Genomic DNA, 23,890 nt, shown 5'->3' on the forward strand with positions numbered 1-23,890 from the left:
CCTTAGTTTCAAAATAATTTGATGTCTAGAAAATCAATAAACAAAGGTTATATACTCTAAATAAATAGGTTTCATTGAATCACATCTGACCTCCTAAATCTTATTTCAGACATAATTAATTGGCATGGTATTGACACTTTTGGCAACCCTTTTTTCCTGGTAATAGTAGAGTATCTCATTTTAGAAAATTTAAAATAAGAGGTGTGAAATGAAAATAATTCATAATCTCATAATTTAGAATTATTCTTAATATGTTGATATATTTTTCCTATATTCTTTCTTTTATGCTTTACACACACACATCTTTATATGCAGGTTGTAGAAAACAGTTCAGATGAAATGGTGTTGACTTAAAACAGTAAATAAAACACAAAATGTAAGTATACACTAATTCTAAGCATACAAATATATGTGTTATGTCAGAAAATTTATTATTATTTTATCCAATAAATAGATAACAAAATCACATAATCATTCTGAGAAAAAGTATGTTCTTATATATGTAAAAACTCAAAATTTTAAGCAATTAATTGAACATATTCTTGATATAATAAACAGTATATTTTTGGAAATACAAAATTCATATTCTATTTGGTGGCAAAACATTAGAGATACTCCTGTTAAAATCACAAGTAATTTTAAAATGATGCCCATTAATCCTATGATTATTTAATACCATGCTAGAGAGTTTCAGGCAAATCTAACAAGACATGAATAATACTGAAAGGTAGGATGGTTAGAAATTAATACATAAAACTGTCATTATTTGCAAGAAATATTACAGGCCCCCCAAAATTCATCTATAAAATTTATAATGAAGAGATCACAATTACAACCACAGTCTCATCCTGATGAGAAGTACGTAATACACAAAGAAAATCAAACTTTGATATAAAAACATAATGCTTGATAAATGGACACATGACAGCAAATATGATAAAGGTTTAAATGATTTATTTTATAAGTTGATAAGAAAATACTAAACACCAATATAAAAAAGCCAAAATCAAACCAGTCAATCCTAAAAATTCATTGGAAGGACTGATGCTGAAGTTGGTGCTCCAATACTTTGGCCACCTGATGTGAAGAGCCAACTCACTGGAAAAGACCCTGATGTTAGGTAAAATTGAGGGCAAAAGGAGAAGGAGGTGACAGAGGATGAGATGGTTGAATGGCATCACCGACTCAATGGACATGAGTTTGAGAAAACTCTGGGACATGGTGAAGGACAGGGAAGTGGGGCGAGCTGCAGTCCATGGGGTTGCAAAGAGTTGGACACGACTTAGTGACTGAACAGCAACAAGAGGGAAGACAAACTAGTTTACAACAGTAAAGTTGTCCATTCTGACTATAATAAAAATGCAAAATAAAACAATAGTGAGGTAGCATTTTTACTTAAATTATCAAAGACATTTTTAAAAGAAATGATTAGTCATCAGCTGTTGCAGAGGTTAAGTAACTGACTTCACACATTCCTGGCATCAGGGCAAACTAGTACAAGTCCTAATATATCTATTTAGTGCTATAATTGTTTTTAAAATAGTTTCAATAGTTACCATTTAGCTTCTACCGTGTCCCAAGATCTGAGGGGGGTGGGGATTTATATATGTTATTAATACGAGAGCCAGGCTGTATAGGACAGAGGAAAAACTGAGGCTCTGAAAAGGGCTCCCAAGCTCCATCACTACCACGCGGCTGAGTCCACCTCCAGCCAGGACAGGTGGCTCGCCTATGTCTCTACTCAGAGCCTGAAAGTCCTCTCAAAGCTCCTCCCCAGCCAATGTGATTTCAGCAATCTATCCTAAGAGAATAACCCTACGTTAAGGGAGGAAAAAGGATGAAGCAAAGATATGCACTGAAGTGTCAACTATAACATCAAAGCACCAACTAAAATCCACACATCCGTATATATAAAATCCACTAGAATGCCGCATACAGAGTAATTTACCAAAGCTATATCCTAACTTGTGAGCTATTTCTGATAAAATAGTTACAAAGTAGAAAATTAGAAACATTATATAATTCAATAAAATACTAAGCTCCTCAAGCATTGAAGGAAAGGAAACCCCAGGATATATTAAGCATTATGACAAGATATATCTTCTTTGGATATATTGTCTTCTACTTTTTCGTTTTCCTTGTTTTTCATTAAAAGTACCTATTACTTCTCTAACTGGAAAGCAAACAAATACACAAAAAGGAACTAAATAAGACTGTATAATGCAAAGTGTTAAATGCTTTTCCTGGTTTTTAGAATTTTTTTTACTAGCCTACCCTTCTCAGCACATGCCTCCCTCCTTCAGTAAGATAAAGCTCCCACTTCATGGAAGACTTCTGAGAATTCAGCACTTCCTGCCCCATTTTTTCCCTTTTCTTTTTCTTTCCTCCTCTCCCTTCCAAAACAAACTGGCAAACCTCCGGGGAAGAAGAGTTTGCATCACGGTCCTTTTCCCACTCGAGTTCCACTGTTGAAGAAGCAGATTCAGGTGCCAGGCTTCGCTGGTGGCTCAGACGGTAAAGAATCTGCCTCAGGAAGACCCCCTGGAAAAAGGATCGGCTACCCACTCCTGTATTCTTGCCTGGAGAATTCCATGGACAGAGTGGCCTGTTGGGGTACAGTCCATAGGGTTTCAGAATCAGACTCAACTGAGCAACTAACACAGACTTTAGCATCTTCTAAATCAATGGCACAGGGGGAGACAATGGAGGCTGTTTATAGTCTCTGGAAGGTGCATCCCTTGGGAGACCCTTCCCCCCTCCCAAGGCTGAAAATCCAGGGACTAAAGTCTCCCCACTAACTTGTCAGGGCCTCTGGTATTGCAGAAAGCCCAGCAAGCCAGGGCATCGCTACGAAAAGGGAGTCAAAGTGAGAACTTCTGTAAGTTTTCTCTCCATGATCTGTTTCCCTTCAAGGTTCTACTAACTGACACTTTGGAGGAAGAAAGTCACCAGAAAGTCCACATCTAATGGAATTCAAGTTTCTGATCAAGCTGGTTTGTCAGAATATTGTGAGAAGCAAAAGCTTTCACGCTAGATCTCCCTGCACCGGAGCCCACCCTAAAACCAATGAGCTCCTTTCTGCAAAACCCAATGCAGACACAAGATGGCGCTAAATAGATTTAGGTGGGTTAAAAATGACGCTAAGCTTCCAAAAGCGAAAAACCACCAGCCTGGATGAGGGCCTGTGAATAAAACTCACACAAAAGGGGGGAGAAAAAAGCAAGGAAAAGTAGATGGTCTGGGTCACAGGAGCCACAAAAATTACCGATTTCCATTTTGAAGAAGGATGAGGAGTATCAGAATGTCAGAACCGAGTGGTGGTCATGCCTAATGACAGCATAGGTCTGAAAAGAGAGACCAGGCCATTTGTCGTTATCTTGTTCTTAGAATTTTCTCGAGGCATTTTTATTAACTTTCTGTGCTTCTGTTCCTTCATCTCAAAAGTGAGACAGTAAGACTGTAGTACCTATTCTGCAGAGGTGTTATAGGGACTGGGTTAGGGCAGAGTCTTTGTTAGAGTGCTCAATCAGTAAGTGTCAGTCATACCGAGGATGTCACTGAGGTCACACATCAATTATCTACTGGACAGACGCACACGATGAAAGACTCTTAAGACACAACGTGCGGAGAGCCCTCTGCCCAAACAAAGTCACAATTGGTTTATTTTCTAAAGAAAAAAAAAAAAATTTAATATTTAGATATATGATCCATTTTGAGATAATTTTTGTAGGAATTGTGTGGTTTAGATGGATGTTCCTTTTCACACAGATATTTGATGGATCTGATACTGCATTTTGACTATTCGATAGGATGCTGCTGCTGCTGCTGCTGCTCAGTTGTGCCTGACACTTGTGACCCCATGGACTGTACCCCGCCAGGGTTCCTCTGTCCATGGGATTCTCCAGGCAAGAATACTGGAGTGGGTTGCCATTCCCTTCTCCAAGGGATCTTCCTGACCCAGGGATCAAACTCAAGTATTCCGCATCTCCTATATTGACAGGCAGATTCTTTACCATTGAGTCACCTGGTAAGCCCAATGCATTATCGATGTTGCGAGTTGTCTTCCCTGCTTTATGACCCATTTTGAACTCAAACAAGAAAATCGCTTTAATTTGCTTTTTGCCTAACATCATTTCCATAGTCTAAAATAAGTATAAAATAAACAGCAAGTAATAAGTCATTAGTAAAAAACCATAAAGCGAGAAGTGTGCATTAAAATGATGTATAACATAACCACATTTATTCAGAATATATTCCAATATCAAACAGCAAACTTCAGTAATGCAAACCCTGCAATTACTTTTGCACCAACCTAATATTATGGGAAATGCATTAAATCTACAGATAAATTTTGGAAGAATGACATCTTTACTACATTGAATCTTGCATCCCATGATCCTATTGCGTCATTTAGATCTCTGTTTTCACTGCTTTTTTTGTAGTTTTTAACTAAAGATTCTGTATATGGATTTTTGCTAAATTTGTATTTCACATGTTTTGGAGCTATTGGATATATTTTTTAAATTTCTGCATTCCTAACTATTTATTATTAGCTCAGTTCAGCCACTCAGTCATGTCCAACTCTCTGCAATCTCATGGACTGCAGCATGCTAGGCTTCCTTGTCCATCACCAACTCCCGGAGCTTACTTGAACTCATGTCCACTGAGTCGGTGATGCCATCCAACCATCTCATCCTCTGTCGTCCCCTTCTCCTACCTTCAATCTTGCCCAGCATCAAGGTCTTTTCCAGTGGGTCAGTTCTTCGCATCAGGTGGCCAAAGTATTGGAGATTCAGCATTAGAATAAAAATAATTTTGTTTTGACTTTGTATTCTGTAACTTTGTTAAACTTATTAATTCTAGGGATTTGCAGGATTATGTTTCTGCAGACTATCTGAGGTTTTCTACATCGATAATAATGATGTCTGTGGCCTAGAGCAATTTTATTTCTTCCTTCCCAATCTATATCCCCTTCAGCCCACTTCCCTTTATTCTTCCTTGCCTTATTGCACTGGTTAAGTATGAATATTCAGTAGTGGTGGTTGGAGTGGACAACTGCTTTTTCTCAATATTAAAGAGAAAGAATGTAGTCTTTTACCATTAATTATGATGTTAACTATAGGTTTTTGTACAATGCCCTTTATCAAGGCAAAGAAGATCCTCCCAGTGTCTAGTTTGTTGAGAGTTTTTTTTTTTAATCATAAATCAATGCTGAATTTTGTTAAATGCTTTTTCTGTATCAGCTGATATTATTAAATGGTTTTTCTTCAGACTGATAATGCAGCGGGTTACAGAGTGAATTTCAAATACTGAACTAGCCTTGCATTCCCTCTTGGCCTTGGTGCAGTATTCTTTTTATATACTGCTGAATTTGATTTGTTGATATTATGCTGAGGATTTTGGCATCTCTGTTCATGAAACAGGGGCCTGTAGTACCCTGTCTATGCCCAGTTTTGCATCATGGTAATGTCGGTCTTATAAAATGAGTTGGGAAGCATTTCCTCTTCTGTTTTCTGGAAGATGTTACATAAAATTGGTTTTATTTTGTCTTCAAATGTTTGGCAGATTTACCAGGAAACCATCTGAGCCTGGAGAATCCATTTTCAGAAGACTGCTAACTGCAAATCAGATTTCTTTAACAGTCACAGTCAATAACTATTACAGTAATAAGGCTAGTCAGGTTATCTATTTCATCTTGGGTGAAATTTGGTAGTCTGTGATTTTTAAGGAATTGGCTCATTTCATCTAAGTATCAATTTTATTTACTAACAGTTGTTCACAGTATCCTCTTATTAGTTATTTAATGTTTGTGGAGTCTGTCATGATATCCCCTCTGTCATTATGCGTGTTGGCAATGAGTGTCTTCTTTTTCCGTGTCATTATTGCTTATTTTTGTTCTTATTGCTTGTCAAAGAATTAGCTTTCCCCAGCATGTGTGCATGCTAAAGTCACTTCAGTCGTGTCTGACTCTGCAACCCCGTGTACTATGGCCTGCCAGGTTCTTCTGTCCATGAGATTCTCCAGGCAAGAAGACTGGAATGGGTTGCCATGCATCCCTCCAGGGGATCTTCCCAACCTGGGGATCAAACTTGCGTCTCTTACATCTCCTGCATCAGTAGGCAAGTTCTTTACAATAGTGCCATCTGGAAAGTCCAGCTTTGCAATAGTCCAGCTCTATTATTTCTGTTTTCAGTTTCATTAGTTTTTACCCTTATATTTATCATTTCTTTCCTTCTAGTTACTTGGGTTTATTTTTCCTTTTACATTCTAGTTTATTAAGGAAAATGTTTATATCATGGATTATTTTCTTTTTTTCTAATAGAAATATGTAATGCTATAAATTTCCCTCCGTGCACTGTTTCAACTGCATCCCACAAATTTTGATTTATATTTTTGTTTTCATTTAGTTCAAGTTATTTTCTAATTTCTATTTGAAAATTTCTCTTTAACATATGATTATTTGAAAGTTTGTTGGTTAATTTCCAAACATTTGGAGATATTCCTGTTATCCTTCTATAACTGATTTAGTTTGATTTCATATGGTCAGAAAATGTATCAGATGCTTTCAAGTCTTTTAAATTTGCTATTTTTATGATCCTGGACATGATCTATCTTGGTAAATGTTTTTATGCACCTCAAAAGAATATTTATTCTACTATACTTGGGTAGAATGCTCTAAAAATGTCTATTAGAACTAGTTGGTTGGTGGTGTAATTTAGTTCCACTATAGCTTAGCTGATTTCCAGTCTACCAGTTCTATTGATTACTAAAAGAGGAATACTGAAGTCTTCAACTACAACAGAAGATTTTCCAGATCTTATTTCATTTCTCTTAGTTTTTGCTTGACGTATTGGAAGCTGTATATGCTTTCCATTTCTGAGTGAATCAATTCTTTTATCATTATAATGTCTTTCTTTATCTGTTGCTATTTTCTTTACTCTGGAATCTACTTTCTCTAATGTTAATTTAGCTTTTATTTCTTATTAATGTCTGTATGATATTTATTCCTGTATCCTTTTGCTTCTAAACTAAATAAAGCATTATAATTAAGGTGGGTTTCTTATAGACAGCAGTTAATTGGGTCTTATTTTTGTATCCATTCTGAAAATCTTGGTCTCTTAATCACTGTGATTAGGCCAGTTACATTTAATATAATTAATGGTACATCTGAACTTAGCCCCATCATTTCCAATCTGCTAATGAGTCCATCTAGTGAGATTTTTATATTAATTTATTTTTAATTTCTAAATTTTCCATTTACAAATGATTCTTTATATTTTACATTCCTTTTCTGAGACTATCTTTCCATTCACTTCAACTGTGTTCATTCTTACTTTCTTTTTTAAATATTAGCTTCTTTAAAGCAACTGACAAATTCACTACCAATGTCTTCTTGGCACTGGGGTCTCTAGATTTGTCTTTTTCTATGCTAGCTGGAATTTTTCTGGTTTATTGTATGTCAATTAATTTTGGCTTATATGCTGGATACCCTGAAAATTATGACGATTTTGTTTAAATATTCCAGAAAAGGTTGACATTTTTGTTTAAGCAGGCAATTAACCTTGTTCCCTTTAAACCACTTGTTTTGACCTGACTTTTTTGAGCTGTGATTCCAATGCCAGTTCAGTTTTCAAAGCCTGGGTTGTGCCATCTGGACTGGCCCTGCATGCCAACCACCCAGTGGCTAGTCTGGAGGCCACTGGGCAGTGGGCAGTGGTCCACCTTGTTGTTTGGTTCTCAAAGTCTTTGGTGTGCTGTTTAGGGTCAGATTCATGCATGCAGTTTGTGGTGAGCCCAGGGGCTCATTAAAAACTTTGTAGGTCACTTTTCTCTTTTCCCATTATCTCCCGTATACTTCTAGGTTCCCTGGGGCTCCCTTTCTTAGTCTTTCAATCAGAGAGTGGGGCCACTATTTACCTTGCTCTGCCACATACGCTTTGTGACTGTGCCCACATCTGGGGCCAAGCAGTGGGAAAACAGGGGGAAATACAAATGGAATTCACCCCAATGCTCTTGTGACTACAACTCCTCTCAATAAAAGCAGAAGTTTATGTCTCAAAGTTGTAGGTGCCTGCAGGCTCCTGCTGTTCTCCCATTATTATCACAGCTGTTCTCACCATGGGATTATCTGTGGGCAGGAGTTCAAGATAACAGAGAAAAAGACTAAGAAACATGGGGGACTTTCACAGTTTTTAGTGTCTAGAGTCCCTTTTCATCCTACTTCAAGCCAGAAGTAGAAAGCTTCTTCTGGAACTCCCAATGAATACGTCAACAGCCACTTTGGGCTCAGGGCTGATCTGAGTCCAGATCAGGAAATACTTGAAGAAAAATGTTAAAAAGCACTATCCCAGCACTATCTTGAAATTCTAATCTTCTTTCCCAATTTGTCTACTACTATTTACTTTTCAAGATCCTCAAATAGTTGCTTTATGTATTTTTCCCTGGTGGCTCAGCAGTAAAGAATCTGCCTGCCAATGCAGGATATGCAAGTTCAATCCCTGGGTCGGGAAGATACCCTGGAGAAGAAAATGGCAGCCCACTCCAGTATTCTTGCCTGGGAAATCCCATGGACAGAGGAGGCTGCAGGCTACAGTCCACGAGGTTCAAATGAGTTGGACATGACTTAGTGATTAATCAACAACAAAGTCACATTGAATACGAGAGAGAGGTTCCTCTGTGCTTCACCATTTCAGGCAGAACTCCTCCAAGCTCTGCTTTTAGAATGTAGCTCCACAACAACACAGGGATGGCCTGGAGTCAAGTCCCATGTCAGGGTCCGCTCAGAACTTTGCCTCAATAATCTAACTACATGGTTTTCAATCCTTTTTCTCTTCTTCCTTTCTCCTCTTCTCCCTTCCTCCATTTTTATTTTCCTTCTTTCCTTATTATTTTCCTTTCTTTTTTAAAGTTGGAAGCCTTTCAGTCAAAGGAGCTTCTAAAAGAAACCCTAACACAGGCCATAGATCACTCCTGGATGTTTTGCCAGAAGCACTGGTGGGTTTTAACTGCTTCCTCCTTAACACTTGACACTGCCAGCCAGTCTACTGCAGTAGATCCCAAAGTGGGGCTGTTAAAAGCACCCATTCACCCAGGCTAGACAGTGGAGCTCACTGCACACTTGCATTTTTAAACACCACTGGTGGGTTATGAAATAAACTTAGTGAATCCAAACCAGCAATGGACTTTTTCAATAAACAAAACAGAATAGCAAACAGAGTACACTTCATTTCAGGTAAGGGCTGTTTCTATTTTTGTTCTATTTTATAAAAATATACACCATGACCAAGTGGGCTTTATCCCAGGGATGCAAGGATTCTTCAATATCCACAAATCAATCAATGTAATTCACCACATTAACAAATTGAAAAATAAAAGCCATATGACTATCTCAAAAGATACAGAGAAAGCCTTTGACAAAATTCAACATCCATTTATGATAAAAACTCTCCAGAAAGCAGGAATAGAAGGAACATACCTCAACATAATAAAAGCTATATATGACAAACCCACAGCAAACATTATCCTCAATGGTGAAAAATTGAAAGCATTCCCCTAAAGTCAGGAACAAGACAAGGGTGCCCACTTTCACCACTACTATTCAACATAGTTCTGGAAGTTTTGGCCACAGCAATCAGAGCAGAAAAAGAAATAAAAGGAATCCAAACTGGAAAAGAAGTAAAACTCTCACTGTTTGCAGATGACATGTTCCTCTACATAGAAAACCCTAAAGACTCCACCAGAAAATTACTAGAGCTAATCAATGAATATAGTAAAGTTGCAGGATATAAAATCAACACACAGAAATCCCTTGCATTCCTATACACTAATAATGAGAAAATAGAAAGAGAAATTAAGGAAACAATTCCATTCACCATTGCAACGAAAAGAATAAAATACTTAGGAATATATCTACCTAAAGAAACAAAAGGCCTGTATATAGAAAACTATAAAACATTGGTGAAAGAAATCAAAGAGGACACTAATAGATGGAGAAATATACCATGTTCATGGATCGGAAGAATCAATATAGTGAAAATGAGTATACTACCCAAAGAAATCTATAGATTCAATGTAATCCCTATCAAGCTACCAGTGGTATTTTTCACAGAGCTAGAACAAATAATTTCACAATTTGTATGGAAATACAAAAAACCTCGAATAGCCAAAGCAATCTTGAGAAAGAAGAATGGAACTGGAGGAATCAACCTGCCTGACTTAAGGCTCTACTACAAAGCCACAGTCATCAAGACAGTATGGTACTGGCACAAAGACAGAAATATAGATCAATGGAACAAAATAGAAAGCCCAGAGATAAATCCACACACCTATGGACACCTTATCTTCGACAAAGGAGGCAAGAATATACAATGGAGAAAAGACAATCTCTTTAACAATTGGTGCTGGGAAAACTGGTCAACCACTTGTAAAAGAATGAAACTAGATCACTTTCTAACACCATACACAAAAGTAAACTCAAAATGGACTAAAGATCTAAACATAAGACCAGAAACTATAAAACTCCTAGAGGAGAATATAGGCAAAACACTCTCCAACATAAATCACAGCAGGATCCTCTATGACCCACCTCCCAGAATACTGGAAATAAAAGCAAAAATAAAAAAATGGGACCTTTTAATTTTAATTAAAATTAAAAGTTTCTGTACAACAAAGGAAACTATAAGCAAGGTGAAAAGACAGCCTTTGGAATGGGAGAAAATAATAGCAAATGAAGCAACTGACAAACAACTAATCTCCAAAATATACAAGCAACTCCTGCAGCTCAATTCCAGAAAAATAAATGACCCAATCAAAAAATGGGCCAAAGAACTAAACAGACATTTCTCCAAAGAAGATGTATAGATGGCTAACAAACACATGAAAAGATGCTCAACATCACTCATTATCAGAGAAATGCAAATCAAAACCACAATGAGGTACCATTTCACGCCAGTCAGAATGGCTGCGATCCAAAAGTCTACAAGCAATAAATGCTGGAGAGGGTGTGGAGAAAAGGAAACCCTCCTACACTGTTGGTGGGAATGCAAACTCGTACAGCCACTATGGAGAACAGTGTGGAGATTCCTTAAAAAACTGCAAATAGAACTGCCTTATGACCCAGCAATCCCACTGCTAGGCATACACACTGAGGAAACCAGAATTGAAAGAGACAAGTGTACGCCAATGTTCATCGCAGCACTGTTTATAATAGCCAGGACATGGAAGCAACCTAGATGTCCATCAGCAGATGAATGGGTAAGAAAGCTGTGGTACATATACACAATGGAATATTACTCAGCCACTAAAAAGAATACATTTGAATCAGTTCTAATGAGGTGGATGAAACTGAAGCCAATTATACAGAGTGAAGTAAGCCAGAAAGAAAAACACCAATACAGTATACTAACACATATATATGGAATTTAGAAAGACGGCAATGATAACCCTATATGCAAGACAGCAAAAGAGACACAGATGTATAGAACAGACTTTTGGACTCTGTGGGAGAGGGAGAGGGTGGGATGATTTGGGAGAATGGCATTGAAACATGTATAACATATAAGAAACGAATCACCAGTCTAGGTTTGATGCAGGGTGCAGGATGCTTGGGGCTGATGCACTGGGATGACCTGGAGGGATGGTGTTGGGGGGGAGGGGGGAGGGGGGTTCAGGATTGGGAAAACGTGTACACCTGTGGCGGATTCATGTTGATGTGTGGCAAAACCAATACAATATTATAAAGTGAAAAAATAAAAATAAAAAATATATATATATGAGTTTTCTCCTGTAGATCTCAGCCACAAAAGTTTGGAATCTATTATTCCAAACTCCTTCCCTTCTGTTATCCTTCACCTCCAGTGATTCCTCTAATTCCCTCCATTTTCCTCTGAAACAGGCCTCAAATTCACCTTTCCTTCCCTCCATCACTGCCTCAGGTCCAGCTTCCATTATCTCTCTTGGATTACAGCAACTGATGACCCAGCTGGTCCACCTACCTTGATTTTACTCTTTCTAATCTATGAAAGATGCTGCCATTGAATCTTCTAAACCATTAGCTAAATCAACTGAAGTTGGCAGACCATCTGGCTCCCTCCGCCTGGGGATAAGGCCCAAGGTCCCTTCCATCCCCAGCCTCTAACCTACCTTTCAACTTCCTGTCTACCCGGTCTGGGCTCCTTTACCTCTGAACCTTCTGCTCCCATGGAGGGCTTCAATCCTAAGACTATCAAACTTGAATTAGTTGCATGTGTCTTGCTTTTAAGAAAAGTTCTTAAATATAAAATATTAATATTAATTCCAAAAACCAGAGCTAATTTTTTTAAAGATATAATTTTTTATTGTTTTTTAAAAAAGAACTTCTTATACATCAGAGACCACAACCCCAAGAAAACAAGCCCCCATCAGTTATTTGCCTGCTTGTTCATGTCCAGATGCCAGAAATGCCATGGAAGAAGCTGAAAGATAATTCCTTCCTGGCAGAGTCATCTGACTTTTTAAACAAAGAGCTCTTAAACACTGCTGCCCTGAGTAGTCTTTTAATGAGCCCCTCATCCATTCTTTCCTTCAATATTACAGTGAAATTATAGGTCACACGTACTCTGTAAATTGGCTCGGAGATTCCAGAGCTGCATGACCTTCTTAAGGGAATTATACAGTTTAGGCCAGAGGATTTTTTAACATAATGTGGTTGGGTTAAAAAAAAAAAAAAAGCACTGAAATAACTATAGGCATATCACACATTTGACTATAAACTAGCCCTTTTTTATGTCTTGGACAAAGCTTTTATTTGTAAATGAAGCATCCACTTGTATATTCGACTCTAGAGTTCTACCATGAAACAAAAGATTTCTCTGAGTATTTCAATGTACCTTTGTGCATCACCTCCCTACTACTTATTTTTTGCATCTTGGGGTAACTTTTAATTTTGATATAATTTCAAAATAACAAAAAAAGTTGCAGAAACAGTGCAAGTAACTCTTGTTTACCCAAAGACATTTTACATAGCTCCACTAATTGTTTATGTTGTGTACCATTTACTTTATCATTCTTTTTTCCTGAACTTTTAAAATTATATTTTTAAATAAAAAATGTTTATATTTAAGGTATATATCATGATGATGTTGAACACATACACAATGAAATGATCATGAAATCAAGCTAATTCACATAAAACCTCCTCACATAGTTACCATTTGTGTGCATGCTGAAAGAACACAACTCTACTCTCTCAGCAAATTTTCAGAATTCAACACAGTATTGTTAAGCACAGTTATCATGCCTAGACTTTAGCTCCCTAGACCTCCTCAAATACATTTTCCCAGTCTTGATCTGATTTTCATTTGACAAAAGCAGTAGGAAGGAAAATCTATTCTACAGCCATTCCATTGGATCAGAGATTTTAACACTTGAAAATGTGATTGCAAATAATGCCTATTTATTTCAACTAAAAGTACAGAAAATAACAGACTGGACATATGAAAAATTAAAGAAAAATTACCTTACCCACAAAGTCAGCTTTCTGCTGCAAACCATCATGAGTGGTCACCAGAGTTGGTTTTCTTGTTTGAGGATTTTTTTTTTTTTTTTTTTTTTTTTTTGGAAGAGGGTGATCTGTGACTTGCCCTTTGGGAGTGAAGATGAATGTTGCTGTGTGGTTGGGTATATTCACTATTCCCTGTCCCCCAAGAGGCCTTGGAAGCACAAGATTATGGACAACACTTCCTTAAACCAGAACACAGTGGTTCTGGCTCTCTGCCAGGAGAGTTCTTGAGGTTATCTTCAGGAAGGAAAAAACCATGTCCATCACTAAAACCTTATCTCCTGGAAAGAGCTAACTCATCTTAAAAAGGGATTTTAACTTACTTTTATCAGACCATTAAAATTTACTCTTGTTAACTCTGAAATGGATTTGCCAATCCCCAATTTCCATTAAGCACCAAAACGCACAGTAAATACTGAAGAGAGGTTGATACGGTTGACATTCTTGGAACCAAGTGGAGACCTTGGCGTCTGCCTTGTTACTATCCTCTTCCCCTGTCCTGTCTGCTCTAAATAACAAGCCCAGGCCCAGTTTCCCCCAAGGGCAACTGTCAAAGAAATAGTCTTTCAGCACTGATTACTGCGTGAAAATTAAGGAGAATAAGCTGCCAATTCTAGACTGGAGACAAGAATTTAATCAGCACCAAGAGCTCCAACAAGGTGTCAAAGTTTTGAGTCCCCTGCTGACATTTAGCAGTATTTGCAATGCAAATTTTCAAAAGCATTCTTGGAAAAACTGACTAACCTCTCTCTACCCTTGAATGCCCGTTTGCTGAAAAAAAGGTCCCTAAAATAAATTTTAAAATACTTAACACTTGTAAGCCTCAACTGTAACTCTCCAAAGAGAGGCTATGCAGAGCCCTTAAAACAGGATTTTCTGTCTGTTCTTCCTGCTGGACCTTCCTACCAGGATATCATGTAGCAAAACTCTCTGTATCCTCATCTCTCATCTAATGCCACATATGGGATGTTGTTCTGCCCCATCAGCATCAAAGTTTAAATTCCAGATCCCCCTGCTAAAGTTTTCAAAGTAAGCCTCCACGAAGGGAGTCTTAATACTGCTGGGCCTCCGTGGCCTCAATTACACCTCTGCTCAGTCTCTGTCATTCCACATTCTTCCATTTTTTAGATAAGGACGAACCAAAGGAGTGAAGACAGGTTTACTGTATTAGCAGGTCCTGAGCTTCTAAACCATGTTGGCAGACTCCTAATGTCTCCATGAAAAGAAAAACAGCTATTTTAATCATCTGTTCTATAATGATCTCCAGGACTTACATCCAATGAAATACCAGTGGAAGCCCATAGCCTTCCCAAGACACCCCTGAGCCAGAGATGAAATGAACCAGAAGTAGACTCCACAGGTTCAGCAGTGACTGGGCCGTCCTACTCACCTCATGGACTCAATCTAACCCTGCTGTTCCCACAGGGACCTTGGGCAGCACCGTGTGTCAGCAGCAAGGGCTCCCTTGATGGACCCCGGGAGAAGCAGCTCCTCCCCTGCCCTGGGGAGGGGACACACAGGAGGCATACACACGGGACATCCCCTCGTGCATGGCTTTCCTTTGTAAGCCTCTGTGACAGAGGCAAGAGGCATGAAGATTGGAGAGAGCAATTAAGCCCAAGCAGGGTGGGACAGAGCTCATAAAACACCCAGATTCAGAGAAGGGCAGGGTTGGTGTGAGCCTGAGTAATTAGAGCAGGTTTCCTGGAGGAGGATGACAGAGCCAGACCGTAAAGGGGGGCCATACTGAGCCTCAAGGAGACAGAGGAGCTCCCTGGCAGGAGAAGAGAAAAGGTACCTCCACGCTTCTGCTCATTTCCTCTTTCAGGGCAGCACAGCATCAAGAACAACTCACTGGGCTTGGACCCAGGGAGAAGCCGGCCTTCATGCTGCCTCCACCATTCCCTAGTTTTCAAAAACGTATTAGCTACCCAGCCTCCTGGGCCTCAGTTTACACATCTGTAAATTGGAAGAACCATCCCATCTGAACTCTATGTTGTCAGGATGAAATGGGATTATGTATTAGCATACACTTGGTGATGGTCAGGCAGTTCTTGTTGATGACATTATGCTAGTTAATCTCTCTGGGCTTTAAGTCCATCATCTGGAAGATACAGGATTCCTCCTGAAGCCCTCCAAGGCCCTCCAGCTCCAAAATCCTACATTTTGGAAACATTCAAGTCCCTAGGGGGATGTAATACTAAGTGTCTGGCACTAGGAGGCACTCTTCTAATAGGTCTTTATATTAATACTTGCAGTTCTGGAATGCCAGATGAGACTCCATTGAAACAGTTTACTTTGGAGCACTACATAAAACAATCGAAGTATTTTCCAGCATATTAATTCTGCATTTCTCTCCATTTACGATTTCAACATGTTTAGAATTTTAACTTCCAGAAAAACCTACCTTATCAAACTCCTTCCCTTACTAATTCTACCAACTGCTAGAGAATCTGCATCAGGATGGGATTTGCTGCAGGACCACCTACAGGGTGCTGGCTCCTTCCTGGGTTTCCCCCTGCTGCCCCTTGAAAAGGATCTGAATCCTGTGATTATCTTGGCGACCAGCGTCTAAGACACTGACCTACTCAGGGTTCTCAGGGAAAGATCATTGTCTCAGAAGCCTTAAACCACAGCTCCCCACGCCCTCTGGGCTTCACAGGTGGCACCAGTGATAAAGAACCCGCCCGCCAATGCAGGAGACATAAGAAATGTGGGCTCGATCCCTAGGTGGGGAAGATCCCCTGGAGGAGGAAATGGCAACCCATTCTAGTATTCTTGCCTGGAGAATCCCATGGACAGAGGAGCCTGGCGGGATACAGTCCATGGAGTCCCAAAGAGTCAGGCATGACAGAAGCGATTTGGCATGCACACACACACACTAACCTCTCCAGCCCCACATCTGATTTAATTGGCATCTGTTTTTGTCAAAATCATCCCCAAGTGATTCTCCTGCATAACCAGGAGATATGAACCCCTGGTCACTGCTAAACCAAACCATGACCTGAGGGCAATGCCTGGTTAGGTAGGGCTCTCTCCACACTATCAGCACCTGCTTCTAATCAAACTCAAAGGCAAACAGGAAAAATAATGTTCCCACATCCTGACGACCACTTTCCCTGATCTCCCTGGGGCAGTGATGATGGGGACCAGGTATGTGGTGCTGGTTCCCACCAGCCCAGCTCTGCTGTGTTCAGTCACTCGGTCTTGTCCGACTCTTTGGGACCCCATGGACTGCAGCAGGCCAGGCTTCCCTATCTTTCACTATGTCCTGGAGTTCACTCAAACTCATGTCCATCGAGTTGGTGATGCCATCCAACCATCTCATCCTCTGCCACCCCCTTCTCCTCTTGCCCTTAATCTTTCCCAGCATCAGGGTCTTTTCCAATGAGTCAGCTCTTCATATCAGGTGGCCAAAGTATTGAAGCTTCAGTTTCAGCCTCAGTCCTTCCAAAGAATATTCAGGGTTAATTTTTTTAGGATTGACTGCTTTGATATCCTTGCTGTCCAAGAGACTCTCAAGAGTCTTCTCCAGCACCACAATTCAAAATGCATCAGCCTTTGGCCCTCAGTCTTCTTTATGGTCCAACTTTTACATCTGTACATGACTACTGGAAAACCCATAGCTCTGAGTATATGAACCTTTGTCAGCAAATTGCTGTCTCTGCTTTTTAACATGCTGCCTAGGTTTGTCATAGCTTTCCTTCCAAGGAACAAGTATCTTTTAATTACATGGCTGCAGTCACCGTCCACAGTGATTTTCGAGCCCAAGAAGAGAAACCTGTCACTGTTTCAAGTTTTTCCCCTTCTTTTGCCATGAAGTGATGGGACCGGACGCCATGATCTCAGGTTTATGAATGTTGAGACTTAAGCCAGCTTTTTCACTCTTCTCATTAAGAGGCTCCTTAGTTCCTCTTTGCTTTCTGCCATTAGAGTCATATCATCTGCATATCTGAGGTTGATATTTCTCCCAGCGATCTTGATTCCAGGTTATGATTCATCCAGCCCGGCATTTTGATGATGTACTCTGCAGAGAAGTTAAATAAGCAGGGTAACAACATACAGCCTTGCTGTACTCCTTTCCCAGTTCCAAACCAGTCTGTTGTTCCGTGTACGGTTCTGTTGCTTCTTGACCTACATACAGGTTTCTCAGGAGATGGGTAAGATGGTCTGGTATTCCCATCTCTTTAATAATTTTCCAGTTTGTTGTGATCCATACAGCCAAAGGCTTTAGCATAGTCAATGAAGCAAAAGTAGATGTTTTTCTGGAACTCTCTTGCTTTTTTGATGATCCAACAGATGTTGGCAATTTGACCTCTGGTTCCTCTGCCTTTTCTAAACCTAGCTTGTACATTCTCGGTTCACATACTGTTGAAGCCTGGCTTGAAAGATTTTGAGCATGACCTTGCTAGCATGTGAAATGAGCACCAGTCCAGCCTGCTTGCCCCCAAGCTCCAAATTGCTAGAAATGGCTCCTGGGCCTCCTCATATTTGCCAAGCTTTACACAGGTGCCTGTTTGATAGACCCAAGTCCAAATTTTCACTTGTAAACATTATTTTAAAATCACAGCATCATGTAATACAAAAAATTATGTTTCTAAATATGACAATCCCTTCCCTTCTTCCCAGAGGATTCAATTACCTTATTGTGAACCTCTACAGTGGAGTTTCAAGGATTTTTTAAAAATGTGGATCCTATGTAGTGGTCACTTGCCTACAACTTAGTTAAACCTGAATAATTTTTTTAGTTACTGATTTATTTGGCTGAGCCTGTGGTATGCAAGATATTTAGTTGCGGTATATGGGATCTAGTCCCCTGACCAGGGATCAAAACTGGGAGGGTAGTGTCTTAGCCACCAGATCACCAGGGAAGTCCCAAACCTGAACTTGTTTTTTCTTTGATATGTAATATATATTTTAAAATGTATACTCCATAGTGAAGCAGGGTCTATTCAAGAACACAAGGGCTGGTTCAATATGTGAAACTCAATGTAGTATATCATATCAATTGTCTATAGGAGAAAAATTAGATGATCACATCAACTGATGGAGGTAAAGCATCGGACGAAACCCAACATTCAACCATAAAAAAAAATTTCAGCAAATTAAGAACAGAGGGAAGCTCTCTAGACTTGACAGGAAAGCTCTATGGAAAAAAAAAGAACTTACAACTAACATCGTATTTGATGAAAAAATTCAATGTTTTCTCCCTGATATCAGGAATCAGTCAAGGATGTCCTCTCGTACTACTCCTATTTTTTTTTTTTGAGTGCCTGCAGGCTTATTGACAATATTTTCCACAGTTCATGCCAAGCCTGAATTCTTTAGAAGTATTATGAGCTTGCCAAATGTATTTTATGATATTATTTTACGTGTATTTTATGATCTAGAACAAAACCAAAATATGCTTAATAGTCACAGAATTAGAAACCTTCCTATTGTGACTCATTCATATCTGTCAAGTTGGTGACATTCAAAGAAAGGCAGAGAAGAAAAATAATGAACTTCCTTTAACATGAGAAAAGTAAATAATAAATCTCGCCATTGGTTGTGCATGTCCACTAATTATCTTCATTCCAAAAAACTGAAGTATGTGTGAATGCATTTAACAGAGGCACGTTTAACAATCCTATCAGACTCATGAGTGAACCTTGAAAAAATTCATACCAAGTGTAACTAGCCAGTCACAAAAGGGCACATATTGGATGACTGTATTTACATGAAATGTCTAGAACAAGCAAATTCAGAGAGACAAGAAAAGGGGGTGGGGGAGGAGAGAATGAGGCGTTACCACTTAATGGGTACAGATTTTGTCTGGGTGATGAAAAATTTTAGGAGATAGTGGCAATGTTAGTGCAACCTTGTGAAGGTAATTAATGTCACTGAACTGTACAATAAAAATAGTAATAATGGTAAAGTATATGATATATATATCTTACTACCATAAGTAAAAATAAAATCATATCAAAACACTACTTGACTAAAAGCCAATAGCCTAATATCCACGGCAGGAAATCCCCAAAGCAACTAAGATGATGTCTCTGGCACTGAGTGTGAGCTCCAGTGGTGCTGGGCGCCTCCCTGAGCACAAGCAGGTTTAAAACTAGTGCAGCCTCCGGGGAGCTGATGAGGCCACAAGGACATGCGTCCGTGGACCTCACCACCACCCATCCCGTCTCCGCGGCCAGCACATTAGACTCCCATTCATTTAATAGCTATTTCCTGGCAGCTGTAATCACATGCTCATTAGAGCTGATTGTTTTGCCATGCTAATGGTCATTAAGGGCTGTCATTGGCAAGTATTTTGTTTTCATTTCTATAAATATATGAGCATTTCACAAGTCACCAGCTACTAAAACTGAATACACACTTCAGACCATGCATTCTCAACAGGAGTGAGCACAAGAAAATCGGTTCTTGGGGGCAAAAATACCTTCAATATGTATTCAAATGGTTTATGTTCCTGTACAGGGACATAGTACGTAACAGATACATAGTCTGGGACATCAAAACTTCATGGGGGTTGAATGAGGGTACTTAAGGACAACATGTATATTAAAAGGCTCCCGAGGAAGGTGATCATTTGAAAAACAACTGACAAACACTGCTTTATATCCTACAATTAAAGATTCTCTTTCAACACAAAATAAGCAACCCATTTGCTCTTTACAACTGAAGAAAGAAAAAAATAGCTGATTCATGTTGATGTGTGGCAGAAACCAACACAATTCTGTAAAGCAATTATCCTTCAATTAAAAAATAAATGAATTTAAAGTAAAAAACTATGAAAAGTTTTCACTGAAGACTAGCGTACAGCTTTGCTGCAGGACTCACGCTAGTCTTAGCAGCACACTATACAGCAGTCTGTGCGAGGCGCTGCCCTCCGTTTGGCCCAGACTCTCTTGGCTTTTCCCAGGACTGACAAATGCATCCATTCATGCCAGCAGCCACAAGCATCTGCTAAGCGCCAGGCACCCTGCTAGGCCCATCTGGCTGGATCCCCCTCATCCAAATGGACAGAGCTGTCAGGAATGGCGAATGCTTGGACCCCTCGCTCCACATCAGCCTTGGAAGAAGAGAAGCAGGGGGTAGGCCAGGGAAGTGGTCATGAGTTTGGATCCAGAAGCCAGGAAACTTGGGTCTGAGGCCAGGCAGCATCACCTCTTATCAAACAAGCAAGTCTGTATAAGCGAATTGACCTCAGATGCTTCAAATCCTTCCTCCGAAAAAAATGAGATGATGATGTTTCTCAGGGGGCTGCAGGGAAAACCAAGTAAGAGATGACAATACATATTTGGCTCTTGTAAGCTTGAGGAACTACTGGTCATGCCTTTCCAAGTGAAATAAGAGGATGATCAGAATATATACAGTGGCCTGCCACGATTTCCATCAGCAGATTCTATGTGCCAGCACCCTCCACACTCTTACAAGGGCCCTGCAACTCCCTCCTGGGGGAAGCTCTGGCCTCAAGGTCAGCTTACAGGCGAATGGGCTCTAACCGGGGACAAGCAAAGCCCAGCCTGAAGTCCCAGGGGCAGATGGGAGCAGCAGCAGGCGGCATTTCTAAGTCAGAGAAGAATTTCAGCAATGTGTATCCCTCTTCACACCAGTTATCAGGCCAAGATGCAACACACTCCCTCCTGGTGCCCAAGGACACACTAACACATGTCACTTCCTCCAAACTCAGACTCAAGAGCAGGGGAAGAAGCCTGCTGCATTCGGGCTATGATTTCGGGGGCCCCAGAAGAAACAGGCCTTGGAAATTATGCCTCTTCTCAGCTTACTGAAACTCATTTTCAGTGGGTACATGCTTCCTTTCCACAAAGAAAAGTAAGGTTCAAGCATCCATCCGCCAGGAGATAAATGTAACCTACGCTGGGGACAGGGGTTATTAGTATCAGAGGCCCTCACTCTTCCCAGACCTCAGGAAGGGCCCCAGCCATATGTTCTGATGGCCTCAAAAGGAAGGCACTTTAACACCATTGCTTAAGCCCACGGTCTGTATCCATGCTGGTTCCCTCCACCACACTTTCTCAGATGGCAGGTGGTAGAACCATCATGAGCATTTGGAAGATCTAGCTCAGGGAAGTGAAGTAGGGGTTTAGTGGGATGTATCTACACGGTTTATCATTTCTTCCATGTACAGTTAGATTTTTGCTGGTTGTCCTGATGAAGGAATGATTCCTTAAAACATTCCTGCAGCCCGGTGTGGCAACTCAGTGGACTGTGTGACCGAGGGGCAGGGCCAGAGCTCAGACTGCAATATAAATGTGACCTCAGTGTGAGGAACCCTCAAATACAAGATGGGAAGAAAACCAGCACTTTGGATGGAAAGAGCTGGAAGCTTGTCTGTGGTATATACTTCCAATTCCTACAGCTCCTACATGAAACAACACTAATGGAGGTCCCCCCCCATTTGCAAATATTCTAGACATTTCCAAGAGATTACCATAAAGGACCTGTGAAGATGAAAGAAACAGTCTAAAGCAAGGGTTGGCAAAACTACAGTCCAACAAATTACAGCCCATTGACCAAATCTGCTCCATTGCCTGTTTTTATAAATAAAGTTTTGTTGGGATACAGCCACATCCATACATACTGAGCAGGACTGCTTGTGCACAGAAAGGCAGAGTTGATCAGTTGCTACACAAGCCACGTGGCTCCCAAGCCCCAAAATATTTATCATCTGATCCTTTACAGAAAAAGTCTGCTGATCCTCACTCTAAACTATCAATAATATAAAACAAATTTTAGTTGGTCATACCAGAACAAAGACTGAATTACTTCCTTGATTTCTCTATAGAAAATGTGATAAATATCACTGCAGTATTAAGAGGTTAGAAAACAGTCAAAAATGCAGGAAACATTGTATTATAGAAGCATGTTAGTGAGATGAGCAATAAGAACATTAAGATTTTTTCCTAGTTTTTGAGATGGTCTGTGGTATCTGTCAGCCTTTAATAATCTATAATTTGTTGTGACTCATCTTCTCATTCTAAAATCTTCACTTTTATACCCCAACTCATATAAGCTTCAGGCCAGATAAACACTACATATGCTCCTACTAATACATAAAGAAGGGACACCTGACCATCTCTGTGGCTCTTAGTCACCCCCATGAAGAGCTCTCTTTGACTTCTGATGGAGGAGAGGGAAGCCAGGGACTGCTGGGAAGAAAGGTCTACAGAGGAAGCAAGTTGGAGGCAGGAGCTCAGAGTAAGACAGGGATGAAAACCGAAACAGACACGTCTTCAGGGAGCACCAACCTTACACAAGAAGGAAAACTCACTGCGCAGATTGGTTTAAAACATGAGTGTGTTCGGGACTTCCCTGGTGGCTCAGTGGTTAAGACTACATGCTTCCAATGCAGGGAGCATGGGTTCGATCCCTGGTCGGGGAACTATGATCCCACATGCAAAACAGCACTGCCTCCCCTGAAAATAAATGAAAAAGAGAAAAGATTTAAAAATCAACCTGCCATATAGCACCGGGAGCTCAGCTCGGTGCTCTGTGGTGACCTAGATGGATGGGATTGGCGGGGCGGGTGAGAGGGAGATTCAAGAAGACGGGAATAAATGAATACATACAGCTAATTCACTTCATTGTACAGCAGAGACTAATACAACGCAGTAAAGCAACTAGACCCCAATGCAAATAAATAAAATACAAGCCACAAAATTATTTTTAAAAAAAACAAACCATGAATGTGTTCTGTCTGAGCAAAGTGCTAAAGGAGTAACAGAGGAGGTGGAGATACTGGCAGGCGCTGCAGCTGAATGGTATGTGATTAGTAAATAATAATCACATACAAATCGCAGTCTATTAGAAATGAGAAAAGAATAAAGTCAGCTAGTCTTACTTTAAAAAGCTTCCTTCTGGGGGTGGGGTTTGGGGTGGGCGGGGATCGGCCTCGATCCACAGCAGGCCCTGAGGCTCATCTTTCTCTCCTCCTCTCTGTGCGGAGCCAAGAGCCTCAGAGTCAGAGAGAGGGGCCTTGCGAAGGGAAGCAACACCACTGGGTCCCCAGCTGGTAGGTGGTCTTGCTTTAGGGAGGTGATCAGAGGCGGAGGGTTCTGAAATCTTCTAGCTGTTCCCCCTCATCCCTCCCTGAAAAGCTGAACAGGCCCCAGAAGAATCCACCTCCATGAAACTGTCAAGGGACATCAGGAAGTGATGGCTGGCTGTGGTCCAAGGAGAAGGTCAGCAGAGAGAAGACAGTGCTTCACAACACGTGACGACAAGGTGGGGGCTGGAGCCAGGTGGTCCTTCCTATCCTGTGAAAACACTGGTGGCAACAAGACAGGCTGTGGAGGAGCCGGGGTGGACGGCTGAGCTGAGCACAGGCCTTTGGAT

The 23,890-nt window shown here is 40.3% G+C and overlaps 1 protein-coding gene across 9 annotated transcripts in view; it reads right to left on the reverse strand.

The window, feature by feature from the left end:
• The window catches only part of FHOD3 (formin homology 2 domain containing 3), a 528,593-nt gene that overhangs the window by 210,562 nt on the left and 294,141 nt on the right, over positions 1-23,890 (reverse strand). The gene's annotated exons all lie outside the window — the stretch shown is intronic.

This window comes from Ovis aries, chromosome 23 (genome assembly GCF_016772045.2).
Source record: "Ovis aries strain OAR_USU_Benz2616 breed Rambouillet chromosome 23, ARS-UI_Ramb_v3.0, whole genome shotgun sequence".
NCBI classification, from domain to species: domain Eukaryota; kingdom Metazoa; phylum Chordata; class Mammalia; order Artiodactyla; family Bovidae; genus Ovis; species Ovis aries.